Source organism: Mercenaria mercenaria, chromosome 10 (assembly GCF_021730395.1).
Source record: "Mercenaria mercenaria strain notata chromosome 10, MADL_Memer_1, whole genome shotgun sequence".
NCBI lineage: Eukaryota > Metazoa > Mollusca > Bivalvia > Venerida > Veneridae > Mercenaria > Mercenaria mercenaria.
This window is the reverse complement of record NC_069370.1, coordinates 7,699,628-7,725,374: the sequence shown is the minus strand read 5'-3', so window position 1 is coordinate 7,725,374 and position 25,747 is coordinate 7,699,628. Positions and strand designations below refer to the sequence as shown.

At 34.5% G+C, this 25,747-nt stretch overlaps 1 long non-coding RNA gene across 1 annotated transcript; it reads left to right on the top strand.

Moving 5' to 3' along the window:
* The first annotated feature begins 3,368 nt into the window (after positions 1 to 3,368).
* Positions 3,369 to 15,241, top strand: LOC123561005 (uncharacterized). The gene is made up of 3 exons (XR_008372568.1): positions 3,369 to 3,741; positions 4,164 to 4,254; positions 15,057 to 15,241. It is a non-coding gene; the product is annotated as an uncharacterized LOC123561005 (long non-coding RNA).
* The last annotated feature ends 10,506 nt before the right edge of the window (positions 15,242 to 25,747 follow it).

The window sequence follows — 25,747 nt, the reverse complement described above, 5'->3', positions numbered from 1 at the left end:
TATTTGTGTTGTCATGGGAGCCTAAAGTCCAAAACACCCATGCACCATGAGAATATAGAAGTGTATAAATGACTAAAGGCCAAGGATGCAAAAAGACACATGGTTAGGTTCTTTTTCAACAAAATCATTTAAAAATGTTTCTAAATATTTTAAAAATGTATGGTGTCTAGCTAGTGATACGCATAATCTGTCACATAAATGGCATGATTAATACACATTCTAACACGATCCGATTCATTTTCCTATCTTACAAAGAAGACTGAAAACAGTGAATTATTATACAACAGTTCACTGTTCTGACGTCACAATTATTACGTCATAGCGTCAAACGGCAGAGCGGCGCGCTGGAAAAGAAACCGATTGAAAACGAGCAAATATTTAATGAATGTCGTCAAGGGTGTACTTTAAAGTCCTTGGTAACGTATTAGAATCGAAATAATATATCTCATTTAGTGATTTGCTCTTGAAATTGATGTGCCCTCGTGATATAATTCCTTCACATCTGAACTTCAAACAAAGATTTATTCAGCGACAAATCACTAGATCTAAATGAGATATATAATTTCTTAAAACATTCACGACGACATCATTCTGCTTTCGTGACGTTCTTTACGTCACGTTTCTTAATGCCTTCGGTGACGCTTTTTTAATATTATTTTTAAATCAGTGTAAGTCTTGAAATAGTCAAGATGATTTCTTCGAATTTTCAGATTTTAAAGGTTAAAAAATGTTCTTCATGAAAATTTTGTTATCCCAATTTTGATTTTTTTATCACCAATGCAGGTTTTGTCATGGAATTTCCGCTTATCAGTAACATATTGAATAAACTCATCTTTAAAAATATACTATTACTAGTTATTTCTTCAGAACAACATTGGGAAGAGGGAAGAAGTGGTGCTCTCAGGAATTATAAAGAAAAGCTAGGACATTTCAATAATCATTCTACACAAAATCGATAACTGGCTTGATTTAAAGAAAAAATAAGTTTATGGTTTTCGCAAGCCCCCTTCCATTTGACAGAAATCACGTAAAAATCATAAGAAATGACAGTCATGTATTTACATGTTTTCTTAAAATCCATGGATAATATCTGCCATTGAAAAGACTTTGTAGTAGTTTCAAGCACCATTTTGACATTTGCACGTAGAGCTAGCAACTGATTGCAGTTTCGCATTTGACAGACCTCGGGACACTAGATAGAGTCAGCTGAATGCTTGTCAAAAGATTTAGAAATAAATATTCTAGAGAACCACAGCAAAAACTCTGCATTGGATATTATTTTGAAGGTTCAGTTTTGAGACATATTTTGACATAGATCAATTCGCATCAATCGCTGGAAACTGTCGACTGCTACCCTTGCCTCGATGATAGTAATTCAACGGATGTGCCTCCGTGGTTCATATAGGTACGAGTGTAGTAATTCGACAGATGTGCTTCTGAGGTTCTTATTGGCACGATGGTATTAACTCGCAGGATGTTCCTACTTGGTTCTCATAGGTTAGATCTCAGTAATTCGCAGGATATGCATCCGAAGCCTTAATAGGTAAGATGGTATTGATTTACGTAGTCTTTTTTAATGTAGTCTGTATCAGTATAAACTGCCATTTTCCCGCCTATTAAAGGCCCTTTCCATTCCAGATAAAAGCTTTAATGATGCTTAATGGTAAAGAGGAATGCCTGCAACTTCATGTTTCCAAGTTTTTGTCGAAACTGCTGGTTAATTTTTTAATGAGGGTAGGTAATTTCTGATGTTAAGCTACGCATCAGGTGTCTCAGTCACGTGGCCATGATTTTCTTTCATTATAATAAACCTCATATGTTTTGGTATTTATATTTGATTGTCTATATACAGACCTTCAAGACAAGGTTTCGCAAAGAGTAAAAGTCCAGGAATGCTGATTAAAAGGTAAATACATTGTTATTTTTACAAGGAAAACAACAGCGGAGACAATTATAGTACTTTCTAACATCTATTTGAGCTTGAACATTATGGGAATCACACATCTATTTCATTGTTTATCTCATACCTTGTATGTTGTTCCAGAATCACCTCAGCTACAGTCGATAAAATAAACAAACGTGTTTGTAAACGTGGACGGATCCAAAACGGAGGGGAAGAAGCATTTTATAGAAATATTTCGATGGGAAAATACAATATATCCGTAGCCCTGACAAACCTATAAACCAGGCCAGTCTATTTTTTAAGTGCAACAATACTGTTGACCCATTTAAACGAATTGTACATATTGTTACGAGCTTATCGGTCTATTTACAATGAATATACCTCAGTCATAATAAAAGAAATTCATGCTGCTTTGTGGTGGCTGTAAAAAGTCTCCCCGTACTTGGATTCAGCGTTGTTATATTTTCTGGTCCTTTGGATCATGGAGTTCATTCTGTTAAACTATTTAACCGTAACAGAAATCCGCTTAAAGAGGCACCACAAAATAACTGTATTCTTTTGTATTTCCATGATGGTATTTATACATGCTTTGCATGAAAAATATGAAATGTACAAGAATTTAGATTCAAATTGACAGTGGCATATATTAGGTCAAGACAATGTGTTTAATGTCTTAACATTTTATTGAATTAATGTAGTAATATGTACATAAATCAGTGTATTTAGTTTAATTTCAATCACATTTTGTTTCTACAATGTAAGACAGTTATTCATCTGTATTCTTACAACTATGCTGAAAAGAGATTGACTGAATAAGTTTGCAGACTAGTAAAGTTGTGAAAACACATTTATTCAGGAAGGGCCTAAATTATCCACCTGAAGACTTGTAGTATAACTGTATATTATTGTGTTATAAGAACTATTTTCATGAAGTTTATGTGGGCGAAAAAAGTAGGTCATTAGGTCGTGGTGGATCTTTAAGCCGGAGCTGGGGCGTGGGGGGTGGGGGGTGGGGGGGGGGGGGGGTGAGAGGAATTACACATTTAATTTTCTCTCTTGTACAGACTCAATCAAACCGAGACAATTTTCATGCTGGATTGCGTTATATATTTGCAATGAATCTCCTTTCAGATTTATTTTATTAATTAACCCTTTCCCTCCTTAATTTCTATAATGGAGTTGTCTATCTTTCAAAGTCGGCAGTGCCATTTACAGTTAAAAGGGGTGTTTAGCAAAAAGATACTGATTGAATGGCGACCAGTGCCTAGACCTCGATCAGTCTGCACATCTTGGTCTGCACTGGTCGCAGAGGCAGAATCACTTGCCGCCAGCAGGCTAAAGGTTAATTAAAATATGCTGTATACAACACAAATCAAAACATTACTGATACGGTAGTAATCGTATTTCCATTATTTTGGTTATACAAGATTTATTAAAATGCATCCGACTTTGACACAAAAGGTTTTCTTCTAATGAGAATGTCTGATCGCATATTATGGTTATAAACTGTTTACTGTTTAGTTGTTGATACTGGATTTTTAAACATTTTTTGAAGGGTGGGAAAACATGATGGGTCTTAATTTGCAAAATGTGCAGTGTAATGTTTAGGTATTACGACATGCCTCATTTACGACAGTGTTGATGATTTAGCTGTTCCCTGTCTGAAGTTAACATAAAGTGTTTGCGACCTGACGTTGAACGTTGAAGTTTTTGTAAGAGGTAGAACACTCGAGTGTTTTTGATCAAATCAAGGATTCAACATTACACTGGATGAAAGTTCTGGAATATTTTGAACGCGCTCTTGTTTAATCATTTCAGAAGTTTATACTGCTACATAGGTAATACATTTATTTTTCATTTTATTATTTTTTCGGGCTTAGAAACTGTGGTATATTTGTTTCGCATCAATCATATATTTGGTATATATTTTATTATATATTTGGTATATAAAAATCTTATTTTGACCGTAGATTAAACTTTGTTATATTCACAACGCGTTTTATACCATGGAACTGTATACTGCATAATACACGATGTATTTGTTATCTAACTTAGAAAAAAAAAAGCAAACATTAAAACACTGACTTTATTTTAACAGTTTGTTTTATCGCATATTAAAATTCTTTCATATAATCATATACCTTGATTTTGTTAAACATGCAGATTGGTAGTAAATACAAATACAGCGTTTACTTGTCGTTTTGAGGGTTGAAGAGGAGAAAACTACAAATGTAAATATTTATTTCTCGTCTGATTGCAGATGGCTTTAAGGAATATAGTACGGATGATTCTACTGTTCCATATATTTTCTACAAAACGTGTACACACTCAGAGCACTAATCTACAATCAGGTGTGTAAATGTAATATTTTAATTTATTATTCTTAACATAAATGATCAATGCAAATATCCCATTAATTCTCGATAGTTTTGGCTAACTTTAATTCGCTTTTTATTTTCGTATACGAAGAAAATAGATATGATTGTTCAATCAGTAAAAAAAAATAGTATTCAAATTAATATAACCAGATTGACTGAAAAAATGCATTATTATGAAATTATGTGTCACGATTTTTTTTTTTTTGAGTTGTGGATATAATCAAAAGTAATTGATTAGAAGTCTTTAATATGTAATATGCAAATAATAATACTACTACTAATAATAATAATAATATGCAAACATGTGCTTGAAACTTTACAAAACAGATTTTCCTATTGACTAACATGAAATGTATTTTGAACCTATGTATCTAATGGCATTATGTTATCTTTTTATTCTGGAAATTATATATTGTTAATTCCTATAATGTAGTGGAATGAAATAAGACAAATTTGAAATACATATACACTTGCGTTGAATTATTACGGTGGTATGTTTAGGACATGCATTTATTTTTTTAAGATTTATTCATCTCGAGCTCTCGACACCATATCTTGAGCGCACGACGTCTTATCTCCAGCGCACGACATCTTATATCGAGCGCTCAACATCTTATCTCGTGCGCACGACATCTTATCTCGAGCGCTCGATATATTATCTCGTGAGCACGACATCTTATCTTGAGCGCATGACATCTTGTCTCGAGCGCTCGACATCATATCTCGTGCGCTCGACATCTTATCTCGTGTGTCCGATATTTTATCTCGTATCGACACCTTATCTTGTACGCACGACATAATTCTCGAGCGTACGACATCTTATCTCTATATATATATATCAGGGTCCAATGCGTGTGTTTAGGGCGCTGCCTATTTTGATGTTATTTAAACTTCCAACAAGTACAAGTTTATCAGCAGTGTACATAATTGGCCATTATATCTTCAAAATTGAACAAAATTAATGATGCTTACTGCATTTTAAAATAGCAACAAATCGCAGTTTGACTGATAATATCAGTTCACACCTTGCTAGAAAAGTTTAACAAATTGCATGCATGCATTAAGGAGAAACAGGAAAATTCTTTGATATTTGGGCGAAGCCTACATTCTAAATCTTTATTTTGTCAAGAACTTAAATTTGTTTCTTTGCGTCATCAATGATTTTTTTATCATTAGTTTGTGTTTTTAGGCTGGCGATTTATTCGCCAGACTATTATAACCATCAAAGAACTGAGAGGACTGATGCGGGCAGCGGTTGACAGCTTCTGGTAATGGGCATGAACAGTTAGCTTATTTTGTTTTTTGTTTGGTTTTTCTTTTTATTTAACGTCGCACCGACACATGATAGGTCATATGGCGACTTTTCAGCTTAAATGGTGGAGGAAGACCCCAGGTGCCCGTCCGTGCATTATTTCATCACTAGCGAGCACCTAGGTAGAACCACCGGCCTCCCGTAAGCCAGCTGGATGGCTTCCTCACATGAAGATTTCAACGCCCCGAGTGAGGCTCGAACCCACATCGATGAGGGGCAAGTGATTTGAAGTCAGCGACCTTAACCACTCGGCCACGGAGGCCCCCGAACTACTTTTGATTAATAACCATTTTCAACCTTTCTTTAACCAAATCAATGGGTAAAACTCTGCTTTTACTCTGTCAAAGGGGATAAAATAATATATGAGCAAAGCTCGTGTGCTTATTAAAAATTTTGTGAGGTTTTGTTAATTTTGCTCAAAATCTTTTTTGAATTATAAATATTTTTTTCAACAAATCAATGGGAAACACTCTGCTTTTTCTGGAACAAGGGGAATAATAGTAAATGTGAGCAAATGTCATGGACTAATTGATAATTATGTGTTGTTTGGAGAATCTATTTATAACAAGAGCTTGCAGAACATTCGCATGAATTAACTGACAAGGAACAGAAATTATTTGGTCACTGCCTACTGGACATTTAACGTATTGATCTTAAATCAATAATCATATGTAATTTACCAGTCTTCAATGACCTCCGTATCAAATGTGATATTAGACTAAAGCATAATCTAGTTTTCTGGCAAAAAAGTTCTATTGTCAGTGTTATATTGACATTTGACCTAATGAACTCAAAACCAATAAGGGTCATTTGCTGATCATGACAAATCTCCCGATCTTATGATCCTAGGCCCAAGGTTTCTCCAGTTATCATCCGGAAACTGATTTGTCTACAGACCGACCAACATCCATCATCAAACATTAATATTTACAATATACCCCTCCTCCTTCGAGTGAGGGCAATTAAATTTCAAATTAGAAGATGCCCATGTCTCCCTAGTCCCCCACTGCATAGTCGTAATAGGCAAGAAGTCAATAGAGGATAGGAGCGAAATACAGACGCTAATGTTTGGCTGAAATAGAGATCATCTACTTGGCATGTCCAATTCACCCTATGACGTTACAAAATTATGGGTCAAATGGTTCTCAAGTAAACCATGTTCTATGTTTAGGCCCCTGTGACCTTGATCTTTGATCGAGTGAGTTTAAAATCTACGGGGGTCATCTACTCTGCATGTCTAATCATCCTATGAAGTTTCAATATTCTGGGTCAAGTGATTCTCAAGTTATTGATCCAGAAAGAGATTTTCCATTTTCATGCCTTTCCCTTAAGTCAAGTGACCCCAGAACATTAAGGGTCGTCGACTTTGTAATTCCTATCATCGTGATTGAAGGTTCTGGGTCAAATGATTCTAAAGTTATTGGTTGGAAACTGTTTTCAAGCTTCTGGTTCCTGTGACCTCAACTTTTGATCAAGTGATTCAAAAATCAATAGGGGTCATCTGCTCAACATGTCCAATCATCCTATGAAGTTTCGACATTCTGGGTAAAGTGGTTCTCAAGTTATTGATCTGAAACGGGTTTCCATGTTCAGCCCCCTGTGACATTGATTGGTAATATATTTTTTTTTCAAATGATAGGACAATCACAAACATCAGCTGGAATGTAATATTAAATCAAACTGAAGTGCATATTTTCGGGAAACAGGTATGAATGTTTCGCCCCCCTCCGTTACTGATGCAATTATTTTCCTAAGTCGTGCAAATAAAAATTATTTACGTAAATATTATGAAAGGATCGAATCTTTCTTTTGTAAAATAAATAGGATAACACCTCTTCTGCTGATTTCATGCAGTATATCTTTTCATAAACCCATTTCTATGCTACAAAGTTCAATGGATACAAGGGTGCAATTTTATCCGAAAAATTATAGAACGCACGCCGTGCTAGTTAGATGTTTTCTGATCATGTGACTAAAACAAGCTCTTTGGTGTTGTTATAATAATAAAATATCGATTAACTTTTCTAGCAAGAACTGAGTTTTAATTCAAAACGTTTACAAAAGACGCAACTTGGTTTTAATACCGATTGTAGAATTTTTATAGGTTAATTATAGTTTATTTTGTTCACGTGATGAAGAATTGTTTTGGTCATGGGATCAAAGCAAGCAGGCTCATTTTCATACGCGTTGTTTTTGTTATTAAATATAGATTACGACAAGGTTGTACTTAAGCAGTGCATTTTTTGATAAAGTTGATTCTCAGAAGCTTTTTGAAAGTGAAAAAGACTTGAATTACGTAGAATTTATGGAGGACATGGAACTACTTGTTCTTCGGTTTCGGATAAGAATTTTGACCGTAAATTTGTGGTATGGTAAATCTGTGGTCACGCTTCGCTGTCCACAATAAATCGAGATTCAACAAAGTTCAACAAAAGTTCAAAGGTGCTGAGACTGACAACACAAAATTTAATTTCATGCGCAATTCAAATAGTTCACCACGTTTATCAGTTTTGCCATTGAGTTGTATAAAGATTGTTAAACTTACCTGTTTCAATAAATCTATTTGCTTTAACATGTTATAATAATGTTTTATTTTTCTAACGGTAAATACTTAAAAGATAATATTAGAAAATATTACATAATGATGATGAATTAATTTGCCCCTATGAATGAAATGTCTGTATGAATGGAACTTTTTCGTAACTCAACACTGTTGACCGTTTCGTTATAGATTATGACCCCGGTCTGTAAATTGCTAATTAAACAAACGCTGGTTCCGAGAAACAATTGTCGATATGAGTTATACTGCGCATTATTCGACGATCTGACATAACATGGAAAATAAGAAATATGAAATATCAATTAAAATGAACTTATAGTGATATGAGTTATGTCAAGTCTTATATTTAGGCCTAAGTTATAAGAATCTATTCTTTCAGAACATTTGCTATAGGTACTACGGGACGTAATCGTTGCGTGGAATTGCCACAGTAACCATTTTGTTTAAAGGATGGGGGCGTAGATGTAAACAATTTTTGTTTAAACACACGTTTTCAACTTTCAGGTTATATTAAGATAGTGGACCCGTAACGGTAATGTTTAACAAATGCATTAATTGATACAGTCCTGAAGTTAACATTGTTTCGCACTGTGTTGCATCTTTAAACGACTTTTACCGTGTCGTTGTTGTTTGATTGTTTTTTTTTTATTTGTTAATCTTGTATAACAAATTTCAAAGTGATAAGCCATTGCGCAAAACGATCGCAGAGAAGTCATTTTACCTCATATTTTTCTAAATTAAACCTCAAAGTATTGCGTAACAATTGTAAAACACAAAATAAAATTGTCGATAACAATTTTTCTTGGGAGCCTCGAGTAAGAGAATTTAATCGGACAGAAATTAAGCTCCAAATCTTAAGAATTATAGCCTTGCTCTCTGCATTCAAATAGAACCATAGGGCAGAAGTAAATCCTACCTACATTTCTTCCAAACTTTGTAAATTAAAGAATAAATGCAAAACCAAGAACTTCTACAAAATGTAACAAAGTTTTTTCAAAGATGTCTAAACATTCACCCTTCAGGTTAAATTCATTTTGAACAGCAAGAAATGGCTAATCAAATGAAAAATTCGCGCTTTTGTACGACAAATCAATGATAACAAGTATTGAAAAAAAATGTTAATCTTACTTGAAAAAAAAAAGAAATATAATGAACAAAGTTTGGTTCTAGTGGGGCTTGAACCTACGCCTTCCTGAAAAATTAGTGAAAGTAGTCTTATGGTAGGAATGGAATACTCTTCAAAAAAGGAGGTACACTATTACGGGTCCGTCAATTTTTCTAATCAGTGTATTAGGGAAGGAACAGGACTAGACTAATCATTAACAGTCCGGTTTGTATCGGGTTTCCCTCAAAACAAGAAAATCACCCCATCTGATCAGTGTTCATACATTCATACATGATGTGTTTGAGTGTGTGTGTGTGGTTGGTGGGGGGGGGGGGGGGGGGGCGGGGGGGGGTTGGGGGATTGTGGCTTTGCATATCGAAGTATAGATGTTGTGTAACTCCCCAGTGGTGGTTTTGCCACTGACCGTTCCAAGGCGGTGCCACACTGTGTTCCTATATTTGTTTGTTTTGTCCTTTTGTGTTTCATTTTTTGTGTTGTGTGCGAGGGTTGTTCGTGTGTGTCTTTGGGAGGCTGCGTGTTTTGAACGTGGCTTTACCTGTTGGATATTCTTCCTTGTTTTTGTTTTTTGTTACCTGTATACTTTATCTGAAATTATAATATATGTCCATCAATGTTCATTATTGCGTCTTTATAAACATATATAAACCTTTATGGCACGCCAATTGCCCAAGAATAACGTGAACCAAGGTTCGTGATCGAAAAACTAGAATTAACAACCGATAAAGTAGGTTTCTCGAACGTAAAACCAAGTTTTTAGAATACTTACCCATAAATTATTTTCGAGCGAAACATAAGATAACGGGCGTTGACCATAGTTTACGCCCGTGAACCCAGGTTTAAACTAGTTTTTTTTATGAATTATGAATTTCGGTCGTTAATCTAAGTTCACGAGTGTGAACCTATGTTTACGGGCGTAATTCAGGGTTCACGTGTGTAAACCATAGTTTACGAAAGTGAACATATGTTAACGATCGAGAACTTAAGTTTACGACCGTTAAAATGGGTTTACGACCGTAAACATAGGTCCACGCTCGTGAACATAGGATTACGACCAAAAATCATAGTTTTGTTCGAGAAACCAATTTTACTGAACGTAAACCTAGGTTCACGTTCGTAAACTATGGTTCATCTCGTAAACCCAAGTTCATGGTCGTAAACATAGGTTCACGCTCGTAAACAATGGTTCGCGGCAATCCAATAATCCAATAATTACATTCTTGGTCGAAAAACTAGGATTATCGAATACTAACATATATTTTCAAGCGAAAACATAGGACAACAGGCGTAAACCATATTTTACGCTCTTGAACCCATGTTTACGTTCGATAAACTAGGTTTCTCGATTGAACTTTAAATAATAAATTATACGAAATTTATTGAAGTATGATTATGATTCCACGAAATCACACACGATACTGAGACAGTTACGTGAGATCAAATGCGTTATCAGTCAGATTTCAGAGCACTAGTAGCTGGATGTTTAGTGTCCACAAACGGGCTGGGAAGGGCTGGGCACGTAACTGTCTCAGTATCATGTGTGATTTTAAAAGATCATAATCATACTTCAATAAATTTCGTATAATTTATTAATTCCACTTCAATCACACATGTATACTGAGAAAGTCACGTGAGAATTTTAGAGACCATCCAGCTACAACTGCTAATTAAGGGACTACAATTAAAACATAGAAATAATTGACATATACTTGGAATAATCAAGTTTATTTATATCATAATACTGTTAATCAGTGAAGCATAATGCCTCTTACATGCATGAATCTGTAATGTGACCTATTAGCAAGATCTGTAAAATTTCCCACAGTCTTTGACTGCCACCTGGGTAAATAAATCCTGGATAAGCAATTTATCAAGTTGAAGGTAAACAGATCTGAGTTCTAGATAACACAGCTTCAGCAAACTAAGTGTCATTAGTAACTGGCCTATCATAAAACTTCCTAAATGTGCACTCCCTTGACCTCATTGCTGTTCTAAATATTGTTGCCAATGACAACCTTGTTCTATCCGCCTGAGAAACTGATGCTGATCTACAGCTGTGCGGCCTGAATATAGAAACGTCTATCCCTGCATGTTTTAAGATTTCTTTCACCCATCGTTCAATAGTATCCTTAGATACTTTTCTATGCGGTTTGCAAAAACTTATGAATAGCGATTGTTCATTGACTCTAAGTGGTATTGTCTCTTTGAGATACTGCCGAAGAAGAGAAACAATACACAATGTTTTGACTGGATATTCTTTAAACATTAATTTACTTAAATGATAATTTGGCCTGGATTGCTTCAAAAGATCTTCGTACCTTATTTATACATATGAACCTGAAAATTCAATATTCCTAATATCAATTAAGTGCAAAGATTGCAGTCTTTGTCCAGACAATAAACATAATAACATAACAACATTCATTGTAAGCTGTTTCAAATTATTCTCAACACTTATATTTTCAAGGTAACTAAGATCTCTATTTACATCCCATGTAACATTATACCTGGGGAAGGCAGGTCGTAACAAGAAAACCCCTCTCATAAATCTTTTCACCAAATTATGTTGACCCACAGGGTAATTTAGACCATCTGTCATGACAAATGAAGTGATGGCTGATCTTGCAGTATTAATGGCACTATAACCTAATCCACAATAATACAAACTAGCTAAAAATTCTAAAACATTGTTCACATGTGGTGAAAAGGGATCGGAATTCCGTTCACAACAAAAATACACCCATCTTTTGAAATAACCCCCATACTGAGTTTTTGTGGTACTTTTCCATGATTGCAAAATGATGTCAGTAACATTGTTTGATAAGCCTTTGGCTTTGAGCTGTCTCCCGAGACTCGAAAAACTGCTAAATGTAGTTTCTTTAGTAATGGATGACTGCATATTTTGTCCGGTAACATGAGTAGGTTGTCTCTGACTGGTAACAGAAGTGGGCATGTTATGCAGATTTTTATCATTTGCGGGAACCAAACTTGTGTTGGCCATGCTGGTGCAACAATTATCGCTTCCGCTTGTTCTTGTTGTATTTTCTGTAATGCCTGCCCTATCACGCTGAAAGGAGGAAAAAGATAGTTTAGTTCATTTGACCAAGACTGCAAAAATGCATCTACTGCAACAGCATTTGGATCTGCCCTCCATGAATAATATCTAGACGCTTGACAATTCAGTCTATTTGCAAAAAGATCAATATCTGGTGTACCGAAAACATTACAAATAGATTTCATTTAACTTCCATTCTGTGTCTACGTTAAACTTTCGTGATTTCTGGTCTACCTGCACATTGTCAGAGCCCTTTACATGTTCAGCAGATAACCATATCTTCCTCTCTATGGCAAACAGCCATATTTCCCGGGTTATGTCATTAAGCTTTGATTTACTTGAACCTTGTTTGGTTCCCGCAAATAACTGTGACTGTATTATCTGATCGTATTCTGATGTGAATATCCTGCATATCTTTACAAAAGACTGTAATGCTAAAAAACAGCCTTAAGCTTTAAGTAAGTAAATATGGTTGTTTTTCTCGTTTATATCCCATTGACTACCTGTTGATTTCCCATTCATAATAGTGCCCCACACTTCAAGTGAAGAGTCCGTGAAAAGTGCTATGTTGTATTCATTTGTAATCACAGATTTTTCACAGGAAGGCAGATAAGTTATCCACCATTTGATATCCTCTCTACAGGCGTTGGTCAAATGTATTACTGAATCATAGTTCCCTTTATTGACCTGCATCATCTCATTTCGTAAGCGTTTGTAAAACACTGTAGCATGGGACACTGCATGGGGAACAAGCAACAAACTTTCCTATAAGTTGTGCCAGATCTCGAACAAATAACGTCTCCTTATCCAGAATAGACTGGCAAAGAAATATGATTTTCTTCTACTTTTCATTTGATAATGTTACTGTCATTTTCACTGAGTTTAAAACAAACCCTAGAAATTTTATAATCTGTGTTGGTATGAATGCCGACTTTTCTGGATGGATTGTAAGACCTAGGCCATCAAATAATTTCACAGTTTTGTGCACATTTTGAACACACTCTTCGTAAGTATCACCTTGGAGAAGAGAAGAGAGTCATCAGTGAAACAGTATTTAAATAGCCTTGCTTCCTTAAGTGTGAAAAAGCACATTTCAAGAGTTTAGTGAAATATCGTGGACCTAAATTCAATCCGTTTGGCAAACATGTATACTGATAACAAATGTTTCCCCAGAAAACCCGCAAATATTTTCTGCATTGTTCCGCCACATTTACGCTATAATAAGCATCTTTAAGATCGCAACTTGCATCAGTGATAAAGCAGATTTGAGCGTTTCCATTTTAAAATGTTTCAAATCAATATGTTCATTTAATCTTTTAAGGTTTAATATCAATCGAAATGAACCGTCTTTCTTATACTAGAGATGGCACCTACCCAAGAAAATCTAAGGGAAACAACTCTGAATTGACTACTTAACTAAAGCCAACATAAAACTTTGGTTAAAAGTGATAGAAAAATCAGATAGGTCCTTTTTCCAACAACTGATCAGGGAGACAAAATATGACCTACATTTGTTTAAATCTCTTTGTATTCAATATACAATATGCACACTTTTCTCATGGCTTACAATGACAGTTATTTTATAAGTGGTAGTAAGGCCCTGATAGAAAGTTTAGTAGTGCATGAAGATAATGTAAAACAACGCATAAATTCCTTTAAAGAAAATTTACGACATTAAGAAACGTTATTAAGTTTTGATCTTTTAGCCAAAGTTATTTATTGTTCTCAATGGTGATACATTGGTTTACATAAAAAATTTATATGAGCCGTGCCATGAGAAAACCAACATAGTGCGTTTGCGACCAGCATGGATCTAGATTAGCCTGCACATCCGCACAGTCTGGTCAGGATCCAGGCGGGTCTCAAACGCACTATGCTGGTTTCCTTATGGCGCGGCTCATATATTAAAATGACAAAAATCATAAACGATGAGAAATAACAAAAAAAGTTAAACTGGTATCACGTTTGTGTAATAAAGTACAATGTAGCTAGATTGCGTATATTTATCACTTTACTTTTCACCATCTGTAGTCTGTAATATCCTTACACTGCCTTCACAAGGTAATCAAGATGGATCATCACAACATTACCCTATGCTCGCCTTAGTTTGATATGGAAAACCCATAATATCTAAGATTTTGCAAACATATTTCCCGCACAGATTTCATCCAGTGTTTTCTGGTAGCCATCCTTTCTGTACTTTCAGTACTTTGATTAAATCACTAACCCGTAAAACTGTTTTGAGTATTTATAAACGAAACGAAAGCAAAAACGGTGACCGCCGTATGTTTTTACTAAATGATCTGAATACACACAATGGGCCTTGGATGGCTGGATGGATGGGATAGATAGATAGATAGAGAGAGAGAGAGAGAGAGAGAGAGAGAGAGAGAGAGATAGATAGTGACAAACAAACAGACAGACAGACAAATGTCGTTCGCACCTGATAAGATGTTGTGCGCTAGAGATAAGATGTCGTGTGCACGAAAAAAAGATGTGTTGCGCTCGAGATAAGATATAAAAGTTTTATTTTTTTGGTAACAATTTTATCAATACTGCATAAAATAGAGTTTGCTTACAGTTTTACAAGACTATTGGAAATGCTTTTTAGTCTTTTAGTAAAAAGTTTTATGGATTTTAATTTGACACGTAACTGAACTTTAGTAATAAAGACATAATATAAAAAGTGTTCAACTCCTGTAAAAATTCATACAATTTTATTCAGTATGTGTCACAGACGCTGATTGCAGTGCAAATGATGCCGAATGTGATTTTAATACAGACGCTACCAGACTAGAATGTACATGCAAGGATAAGTTCACACAAATTGGCGCGAACGGTTGTAGGCGTAAGTTTAAAACAAAACTGCATACATTTGTTGTACAATTGTATATTTATCGTAAAGACAAGATGCATTTGAAGTATTGCGCTCCTAACGTAGCACAATATTTCTGCTGCAAGAGCCTGTGGTTATTTGTCGTTCAAAAGTCTATATTGAAAAGTATTGACGTACATGCCCCTGGTTCTCTTGTAGGTAATTGGGGGAAAACGTATGTAATGATGTAAAATATTTAGGTTTAAATCAAACCATAAATTTAATCATTTTTCAATAATGACATGCAAATTTCGTATCGGGTGTATGGCGTCAAAAGACAGAATGTATTCTTAAAAGTTTATTAAAATATTTTATCACACGCCTGACGTCGCGGCAGTGAAATAAAACCATTACATAATTTGATAATACACTAGAGTAATAAAGCTTTGACGTCGACATTGTTTAAAGTATAGGACACGTTGGTCGATTTGGCTTGTTTATAATAGTCAAAGAAATCGAAATTTAAAAAGATTAAGCACTTTTTTATCCGCCATACTGACGTTGCAACATGACGTCAACGTCATAACGCACGAAAGTTCCGGTTACCAGGGGCCATTAAGATAATGGTGCCAGAGGCACATTGCGCCATTATGGATTCGTCAAACGATGCCGTAATGGCTGTTTTCAATATGGGATTTTTGTTACTATTTATAGTAAGTTCTAACATGGCTCGATTTGATTTCAAGTTGATCAAAGAAGGAAATCAAGTTCTGTTTATTTTGCGAAAATAAAACGGTTGATACGCGGACGAGTAAGAGAGATTTATGACGTCAATTGACGTCAAATTGCCACATGACGTCTAATACATTACTCCCCGGGTAAATGAGGTCCAGCATAATATTTATTAAAATATGTCAATGAGCATGTCAAAATGCAAACATTGAATCAAGGCTTTCTTGTGTTTTATCGTCTAATTTACCACGGTCCATCGTTCAGATGCTTCAGTATATTTAATGCTCAAAAGACTATTGATAATTGTTTGAACGCTGAAATTGAAAATGTTGGGGATGTATAAAAAAGGAGATGAAGGGGATGCTAATGTACTAATTATTTCATTATTACTTTGGTAGTTAATTCTGCAACTTCTTTTTTTATTTCTTGCCTTATTTGAAGTAAGTTATGTTTTAAATAACCTCTGTGTATGAAAAATATGCCATGATTCTATGTTTGTGCCATACGATGTTTAACATGATAGATCTACATTTCTGACAATTTCCAGAATATTTATACTAGACCTGTATTGCTCACTATATTTCTGTAATTTTCAGTATATGCCATAAAAGTTTGTATATATATACCTAGACATGTTTATATGTCTGAAACAAATCCAGATTGTGAAATTATACACAATTGATACATTCAGTGGTAAATAGAATTAACATTCCAGCCCTTCTTTCTGAACAAACTGGTACAACGTAATCCTAATAGACCTTTCACTTCCAAACCTCCTCTCTCTCAAAATTTCTACTCTACTGATAATATAAAAACAATGTTATAATAGAATAATGATATCCTTTTGCGTGATTATATCAGTGTATTCAATAACTTTCAGATCCAAAACAACTTCGATGAGAAAAATCAAACAGTGCTTAAGGAAACTATTCATCTCGGGAGATATTTACATGCGCACTGTTTATTTGTTCATATTCAAACATTCACCTTTTTAAAAAAAATATGTGTGTAATACATTCCAGATGTAAGAAACAAAGTTAAGAAACATTAAAGCATTTACCTATTAATAATAACTACATAAAAGTCACCCTTTGAATTTTCTTGCCCTTGAAACTTTCCCGGTGCACCTTATAAAAGCACCACGGATATTTGATCCTATGAAAAACAGACTCTGTTTTTGCTACAAAATCAATATTTCTGTCCACTTTTTCCCAAACGTCGCGGCTAAAATTTTGTTATTTAAAATAATAGAAATACTTAAAATGCCCTAATAGACAGTTGGCGAAAGCCCCTAGAAAAAAATCCGTAGGCATTTTTTAGTACAATATGGTATCATACATCAAAATGTTCGTTGGGGTATATGGAATTCAGCCAGGGTGGATACCAGGCTCAAATATCCCTATTCAAGTTTTCGTGAGGCTCCAAAAGGGGTTCACGTGATAAGAAATAACAATGAAAGTAAATGTTGTTTAAATTAGAGGTAAAGGTAAATCTGACTTAAATATATAATAGAGTGGAAAGATTCAATTATATAATATAATTTGAGGTATAAATTTAATTTTCAAGTGAAATTAAAGACTAAGAGGCCCTAAATTGGGGGTTCTCCGTAAGACGGCATTTACATGATGATGTGACGTATCCAATACGTTAAAATTTGCGGTACATTGATATTAACATGTAATTAAGAAATTAATGTTTATCCTCTATTGTATCCAGTGCATATAAAAAAAGCTAAGACATATTACATTTTCTTTGAAATTTCATATATAATTCAAGAGGCCCCAAAAGGAGTTACACTCAAAATGAACAATTTTAACCGGACATGCTGCACATCACTTTTGCCATCAATTTAACATTCAGTTAAGTGTGTGGATATACTCTTGCAGTCTTAAAACATTAACTGCACTAAACCTTATTGTGTAAAGTAATTTTATTGTTTTTATTATTGCAGCATCACTTTCTATTGAGGTTTGAGAACACTTAAACCGAGACTTCCGCAAAACACTTTGATACATATAGAATTAGTAACTCTGAGAATTTCAAGAAATTGTAGAGCCAATATATTACATACATGTTACTTCGCTGCATTTCATTTCCTTATTTTCATTTAATTGTTACTACAATAAGAGTGCGTAAAATATCGGTTTATTGGTACTAACTTTTGAGACACATATAGTCAAATTGCCCAAATATGCAATACTGAACCGATATATACACTAAAAAAAGTAGACACGCAATATCACTTTCTGGCAAATTTTTCGTTTTGTTTTTGCAAAACATTGTGTGTAAATATTTGATGTACATTGATACACACATATAAATTGCCAAACTTTTCAAAATTCTAGTGCATTTGAAGAATAGTGAGAGCTATTCTGTTCACTCTGGTGTTGGTGTCGCCTTTGTTGACATCCTCACCTTGGATTAGTTTTGCATGTAAGTTTATATCTTAGCAACCAATATATGTGTTGGATTAAAACTTTACATAAGGATTTTGTGTCATCTAACTTTTTGAAATAAAAATAATCTTGACTGAGTTTATTAACCTAGAATATTTAGTAAAAGTTTAGCATGTACCTAAAAGACAAGGTGTATTTCAGAAACTACATGCATTTGATTAAAATTTTATATAGTGCTTCTGGTCATCAAACCTCGGGAAGTAACCAATATATGTTTTTTAAGTCTTGCCCAGTCATGGTCCTTGTTAAACTTAGAAGTTGTTGAATAGTCGAGCGCAACGCTTTTGGGCAGCTATTGTTATTAAAATCGTTATCGGACTTTATTCATGGCCAGAACAGGCATTTTTCAAAAATATTTTGTTGAAGCAGTGGTATGCCATAAGACCAATTGACATTCAGTTGTTATGAAATGGTGCAGTCACCAGATGTAATAATACTACTACTACAATATAGAAAACCTCGTGTGACATTACACGGAAATGTTTGTAATGGCGTCTACATCACACAAAAGTGTTTTGCAAGGTAAAAACTTCAAACTTATCAAACTTAAACTATTGGTCAATTTATTAGTCATTTAACAGTATCAAGACTTTTACGGATATTTGGTATGTCATTCCTTACTGATGATCGAATTTCTGTATATCGAAATGTAATAAACAGGCGCCATATGCTCATGTAACACAAGTCATGCTCAGACTGTCCTAAAGAATGGATGTTGCATTTTTACTTTTTGAGAGTTTTTTTTAAAGCACAAGGCTAGACAAAAAAATATCAAGGACAAATATTCATTAAGAAAAACTGCGTTCGAAAAAAGAACCTCCCCCTCAAACAAAAACCACATATCAGTGATTGTATAGATGTGTACATGATTAACTTTACACTTAATATACATGAACAAAGTAAAATATATAGACAACGAGAAAGATATGGACACACAAAGGAACAAAGTGGAGCACAGATTTGGAACTGTCAGTTGAAAAAACACAACTTGGAAATTAAACCAGTAAAAAGTGAAGTAAACCTTTCTTCTAATCCTTCCAACTTTTCAGAGTTGCATAACAGTGTAAATAAAAGACGTAATGGCAAAGTATGTACAATACGAAATGTTTCTGTAAATTTAGACACAAAGTAAGTCTAACAACTATTAAAACATATACTCAGTTCTTTTAATTAACCTGAGCAAAATAGGCTTCTAGAACATAATTAACATGACCATTAAGAATTTTTTAATGTTGAGCTGAACTACATGGAGAGCCCTCTGGTTGGGATCTAGCCCTGACCATCACTAAGGTGCCAGGAAAATCGTTTCATGCAGTCATTTGTACATAAAAATGCTTACTCTCAGGAATCATTACAAGTATAACTATCGTTAATAACAAACAACAAAATATACATACCTAATCTATTATCAAAATTAAAAACAAACAGATTTCACAGGTCCTGGACATTCTTGTTCCTTATAGCGTGAATTGAGGCGAGTATATGAGGACACAGAAGAGCCGATACAATCTGCAAGGCACAAAATTACACAACATACTAATGAATACATCGTTTTTGAAAATATTAGAATTTTCTAGCCCCTTTGTGACTACTTCATAAATACCACCTACCAAAAACATAGCTGGTTGGGAAAATAGGTGCTACATGTTCACATGAACATCAGTGATCCTTTTCAGGTAATGAAATACTTACAATAATAAAATGTAACTATCAGCTGTGCAGTGTCATTGTGACATTTACTGAAGTGGACACACACCAGTACTGGTGTCATGTGGTACATGAAATGCTGACCTCCAGATTGAACAGCGGGAACCTAAATACTTGACAACTGCTCCGCTGATACCAAACTGGTTAAAACTGTCTTTGACTTGTCTCTCTGACTAGCTGAATCAAGTGATCTGATTATTGTTTGTGGTATATTCCAATGTTACAAGAGATCAGATGAGTAAGAAACATGTATAGGTGACATTGCCAATGAATATAATTGTAGGCTTGCTGCTAGTATATCAGGAGGGCACACATTTAAGAATAATCTGGTCTTTGAGCTATACTATGGCATATTAGTTAAAGTTCCACTTACATCTTATTAAAGAGATGCGAATATCACCATACATATAAGAGATGACTCATAAATTGTCATCTGCTAAATATATTTCAGCAATGATTCTGTTAACTAATAACTACTTATTAATCTAAATTATAATAAAATATGAGTAATTTAAACCCCTCTGGAGCCTCTTTTTTTGTGGGGTGGGGGGGGGGGGGGGGTGGGGATGGGGTAAAGTAACTACCTAAGAACAAATATTAAATTGCTGTGAAGAAAATATTCTGGTAAATTTTATGGTTTACAACATATGAAAGAAAAGGGCAATTTACCAAACCTTTACAGCAAACTTTAAAATTTGTTTATCAATTGTTCTACAATAACATTACCCCACAGTGATGCCTTTTTTATTATTATGTGTATTAGAATGCCTGTTACACAGCTGAACCTTAAATACTCAACCTTACTATCATAGATATTTCACAAATAAAGTAAAAACAATATACTTCTAAATTATGCGTTTAAATACCTATCAAAAATTTCAGTTTTTTTTTAAAACCCTGTAATGGGCCTCAAATTCTAAAATAATTAGTGTGATGAACATATTTATTCATATAACAATACATCTAAAACAGAGACACATTTCATCAAATAATGATAAAAATGAAAATTTTCTTTAATTTCCCTTAAAATTGATAAAAAAAACGAATTGTCCCCTTTTGGGGCCGCACAAAACAACAAAAATGGATTTTTGAGCCTGGTATCCACCCTGGTTGAATAGAAGAAAGAATAACGAACGTTTTAAGGTATGATACCATATTGTACTAAAAAATGCCTACGGATTTGTTAACCAGGCCTCTTTTCCCAGTTAACCAACTGTCTATAAGTGATATTTGTTGTGAATGATATCAATATTCTATTGTTCTCACTCAGTTTTATTAACGTTTCGGCCTTAAGGCCTTTATCAAAATGACAAATTCCGAGAATTACTCTACATCATGGCGTCTCATAATATTCTCATAATATAACACTCCTGATATCAATATTGTTAGAGCTGAAAAACAGTTTTGCTTATTATTTCACTTAAAATTTATGAAGGGGGTTAGCTAAAATTGTGTACATAAGATAAATTGGAGGTATCATGCATAATAAAATGTAAAATTAAAAATGTGAATGAAATAAGCAAATAAATGAGCCGCGTCATGAGAAAACCAACATAGTGGCTTTGTGACCAGCATGGATCCAGACCAGCCTGCGCATCCGCGTTAAAAATCAACAAATTTTGAGGTTTGACCTTTAATTTGACCGTGACTTTGACATGGAAGTGCACAATTTTTGCAGTTATTTTTAACACTGTCTCTTTTTATGTAAAAGCATTATTTATTTTTAGTTTTGTATCCTTCTTTTGAAAACTACAGCAGTTCCTTTGATATTACTTCATTTGGTAAAGAACGGCGACCATCTTGGACGTCATCTTGGATTTCTCAGCCCCATTCTGCTGTACAACAACCTTTGCTATACTTTTGTGACCACCCCATTTCAGCCTTAAATGTCACCCTACTAATAATAATCCATTTTAAGGGGTTGATATACGGCTTTGTTGTACCTTCTTGACAAATATCATTACAATGGCACACCTAGTGTCATAATAGCCCTCGGTACATTCATTTTACATATTTTTCTACACACTTAGGGACTAAGCATCATGTATTGTTTGTTGTTGTTTTTTTTCATCAACATAGCCTTCAATATTTGACAATCTGTCTGAAAATGATTAGCAACCTTTTACCGAAATGCATCCCCAGCACGAAATTCGACTTTTTGAAAACGTCGAATTGACTTGAAATTCACTCCTAGCTCGAGTTTGAATATAAATCTTCTAAGTCAGTGCCGTGCTCTTATTGGTCTTATGTGAAGTTCAATCTTGTATATATTCTACCAATCTTGGATATATTCTACCAGAGCCCGCCCGCTTAGCTCAGTATGGAGAGCGTTGGTCTACGGATCGCAGGGTCGCGAGTTCGATCCCCGGGCGGGGCGTATGTTCTCCGTGACGATTTGATAAAAGACATTGTGTGTGAAATCATTCGTCCTCCACTTCTGATAATTCATGTGGGGAAGTTGGCAGTTACTTGCGGAGAACAGGTTTGTACTGGTACAGAATCCAGGAACACTGGTTAGGTTAACCCACAGTTACATGACTGAAATACTGCTGAAAAACGGCGTTAAACCGAAAACAAACAAAACAAAATATATTCTACCAAAGTCTGTTTTTTTTTCTCTCCAAGATTGGTCATATCTGTTATAACAGCACACCATCCTTTATACATGTATTTGGAGGATGTATTAGGTGAAAATCCCTTTTATTAGTTAATGGTACTGTCCAAACTAAAAGATGGATAAATTCATTATAGAAATTTACCAGGGTAAGGGTATTGCTTGTTATTTCCAGAGTGTGCGGATGCTCAAGACTGTGTAGACCTTAACTATGCGGATGACCCTGCAAAAGTTGTTTGTAACTCTAGTGTGTGCGAATGTGCCACGGGCTATGCGTTTGATAGTGATGATATATGTCAGCCTGTGAATGCGGTAACATTTTGAAGTTATTTATTATCGCTACACTATAACTTTTCCGCATCCTCATGATTTCATATTTACATTAGGAGATGCACATATTTTATTTTTTAAAAGCAAATTTGTGTATAAACGCATGCAGGAGCCTTTCAGAATAATGGTTTTGATTATAATTTTGAAAAGTTTGGAAAAACATCTGTATCATAGATATATACCTTATTACAGAAAAATGCCTATACGTGTAGTTACAACACAGTAGCTATTTAAACAGACTTACAAAATGAACGTTTTTGAGAAAATGTCATTTAAAACATATGGTATGTTAGCGTTAAATGTTAAAATGACGCATCACATAGAAGGTCATTTCCGTTTGCCTTAAAAGTTTAGATAAATGACCAAGCCGAAAATATATCGCTGAAAATTTGAATCGGACGAGATAAATATATGAGCCGCGCCATGTGAAAACCAACATAGTGTCTTTGCGACTAGCATGGATCCAGACCAGCCTGCGAATCCGCGCAGTCTGGTCAGGATCCATGCTATTCGCTAACGGTTTCTCTAATTGCATAGGCTTTGAAAGCAAACAGCATGGATCCTGACCAGACTGTGCGGATGCACTTTGTTAGTTTTCTCATGGTGCGGCTCAATTATTTTTATGTTCTAGGACTGTCCTGTGCTGGACAATCCTACAGATGGGACTGTAACTACCACCGGAGTTACATACTTATCTACAGCTACATATTCCTGCAATTCCGGATTTGAAATAGTCGGAACTGAAACAAGAACGTGTGAAACTGGAGGTGTGTGGAGTGGTTCTGCACCTACATGTGCCGGTAAGCATCGACAGAATCATTTGGCAAATAATACTGGTAGTTTATCTACATTTAAGGATAAAGGCTTCGAATTCAAATCCTCCTTTGTTAAAAAAGACTTTAGGTTTTATTTACGTATCTTTTAAGAACATAAGTCTTTCCTACACAAACTTTTCATGACAGCTCTGTAAAAAATGGAAAGAAAATGGCTTGTTAGATAGTTCCTAGTTAAATGTCAAGCGACCCTAAAATGACGTATATTTGCTCTTGTTCACATATTAAACCCATAACCCGATGCGTAGTTCCAAAAAAGAATTCATAATGAAGAGGTAATTAACTATTCTCCCACCATATTGAGCTTCCATTTGGACATATTTAGGTTAAATGAAAATTGAAAACATATTATCCTTCAAGTTAATTGTTGTTTGATGTTTTATGCACATTTCATGACATGATCTGACAGAACTTACAACCTGACGCACATAGCTTACATTATCACATTTTTGAAAGTCGAACTTAATAATTAACTGTTTAATCAAGAGATTTCGTTTCCGTTTAGGGATTTTTATAACTTGATGCATTAATGCGGCTTATTTACTTTGATTAAACAGTTCTTGCTTATACATTTGATAATAATTAATTCAAACAAGACTGTTCACATATATTCAACGAAGACGAAAAAGTTCACGGTCAGAGTCTGAATTAATCAAACGCAAATGTATATCATAACGAATATATGCAACACATATTTTTCTATTTTTGATATTTAAACAATCAAATATATACTTGTAGTTCAGAAAAAGAGTGGATATAACTACTGCCTACGTTAAATATTCTTTTCCAACAAAGCTAGAATGAACGAATTAAAACCAAAACAAATCTTTATTTATTTGTTAAGAGTAAAAATATGGTTAAGTACACTGTGTCAGCATTGTATCGTTTTCATACCTAACACAACTGTTTTTATCTATATGCGCATTTTTTTTAATTGGAATAACGTGAGTATTATAGCTGGATATAGCCGCTTAATTTCTGTTTTTTTTTTTCTCAACTCTTTCTTGAAACAAAACCGGGTGATATGAATGAACTGAAGTAAGAAATATGAAAGATCGGGACCGATTCCAAATTTTTACTTTATAGTTTCTAACCAGTGGGAACTCTCCGTAAGAAATTAACAACTTTCCCGCTTCATGGAATGCTGTATCTAGTCGGGCTTGAACTAATACCTCTAGATTCCTGGGAAAATTGTATAAAATTAATTATTTATGAAACAGCTGGAACGGATTGAAACCAATTAATAATGCGACACGACGTTTGATAAAAGGCTTCAAATAAATCCTACAAACAGACAATGTTAACCTTGTTGAAAAAAATAAACAAGGTAAAAAGTCGTAACGTTTTAACTGTGCTTAAACTTCCCAATTTTCATAGCATCGTAACGTTAAAATGAACTAGGTAGTCAAGTTCTTTTAAAATTTTATTTTATTAAAAGAGATTTCAGGAACATTTTCAGCAAATTAAAAAGAAATCTATGGAAGAGAGAACGAGCAGTAAAATGTTTAATAAGAAGTATCATTTTTCTTTCATTGCGCTTTTTAGCTCACCTGAATAATGCTCAGGTGAGTTATTGTGATTGCTCGATGTCCGGCGTCCGGCGTCTGTCTGTCGTCTTTCTGTCTGTCTGTCGTCTGTCAACATTTAGCTTGTGTATGCGATTGAGGCTGTATTTTTCAATTGATCTTCATGAAATTTAGTCAGAATAATTACCTTGATAAAATCTAGGCCAGATTTGAAAATGGGTTTTCTGGGGTCAAAAACTAGGTCACTAGGTCAAATCAAAGAAAAACCTTGTTTAGCATAGAGGCTGTATTGTCAGTTGATCTTCATGAATTTTGGTCAGAATGAAAACATTGATAAACTCTAGGCCAAGTTCAAATATGGGTTATCTGGGGTATAAAACTAGGTTACTAGGTCAAATCAAAG